Below are 1,890 nucleotides of genomic sequence, written 5' to 3' on the forward strand. Positions count from 1 at the left end.
CCCAAATATTAATGGAACTATAAGGAGTTTTTACTGTAGGGTTTAATGCTTGAAACGGAAGTGAATTTCTAAATTTCTGTTCACTTCTAAATTCCGAGTCCACGCAACTAATTATAGTACACAAGTATTTTAACTCTAGATTGACCCCTCTAGCTATCTTTCTAACTACTATACCCCGTTATTTCACAGTCTTCTTCCCCATTGAACCAAATATCTCATTCATTTGAAAATCTTGTTTAGATCGAAACATATGGCCATATGTAACGAATAATTTTAATTTAATATAATACATATTACGCACACATATTTTAGATTAGTATACGTTTGACTAGTGACTTGAACAACATTACATTATAGAATAGTCATTCTAGTATTTTATGAACACACTGCAATGAAATTATGCCACTGAAAAGGTCGCAGAAGAGCGACGAACATTTTTGCCACGTCATAATAGACCGTACGGTAAATAACTAAACTAAGAGTATATATATATGTGGTTCTTCAATGGATGAAATGACTTTTCCATGGTTTAATTGCGTGGTTAGGAGCGTATATATGCATATGTACATATTTATACATACTCACACACACACACATGAAAGCAACTGAGTCTAAACTTCGAAGTCACTGCCAATATTTCTTAAAATAAAAAATGTTCCATTGTGCGTTAAATGTTTTGATTGATTGTATATCTAACATTGCACAAAACAAACTATACATACACACACATACACAAGCACACTTCTTTCATATATATATATGTATATATATATATATGTACACACATATATACATACACACTCTCTCTCACACACACACACACACACACACATATATATATATATATATATATATATATATATATATATATATATATATACATACATATTCATACACACCACACATATATATATATATGTACATATATATATATATATATATATATATATATGAATATATACATTTATTTATACATACATACACACGCTTACACACATATACATACAGGGAAAACAAGGCTGACAGACAGACGCACACAGACGGAGAGAGCTTTCGAGTCTGTCAATGAATTTAATGAAATATGACGTTCCTATCAGCTACCGTTACATCACAGACTGACCTTAGCGCTGATAACAAGAGTAAATAGTTCTAATAGTGACAACAGTAGAAGGTTGAAGTGTATTGCGGAGGGTGGGGAGTAAATAGTTGTAATAGCAACAACACAAGAAGGCTGATGTGTAGTGGTGTGTTAGTGGGTGGGTGGGGGGGTGGGGGGGTGATGTGAGGCAAGGCTAACAGTAGAAGTAAGATCTGCTTTCTCATTTATTATGCGTTTAACTGGTTGTGGCAGGCTGTAGTGTTCCTCTGAAGTCGACTTAACATTTTATATGTACAAGCAGACTGGCGTGGGGATATGTGTGTATTCATACGCAACGCATATATGTATATATATATATATATATATATATATATATTATATATATAAGAGAGAGAGAGAGAGAGAGAGAGTAGTGGTACAACAAGGCACCAATGTTTACTGGAAATAGCAGTCGATAAATTTACGACGCTATAGTAAAGCTTCACGTGTGAGGGCAGCGAACATAAAAATGTCGTCTTACCTTTAAGTAGAATATTAGAATATTAACAGTGTTATTAAGTAGAATATTAGACAAATGGACAATCCAGAATCGGATAATCCAGTACCTAGGTTTCGGACTCTTCAAATACGTTCGTTATAGTAAATTTAATTAGTTTACTTCAGCTAGATTTACCTAGACAGTATTTCAAATGTTGCTACATCAATGCCAGTATACTCGCCTGAACGACTAGCCATTAACAGGACCGAGAACAGTGAAAAGGTTTTCAATGAAAAATTAAATATTGCAGTAC

Source organism: Octopus sinensis, unplaced genomic scaffold (genome assembly GCF_006345805.1).
Source record: "Octopus sinensis unplaced genomic scaffold, ASM634580v1 Contig00740, whole genome shotgun sequence".
Taxonomy (NCBI): domain Eukaryota; kingdom Metazoa; phylum Mollusca; class Cephalopoda; order Octopoda; family Octopodidae; genus Octopus; species Octopus sinensis.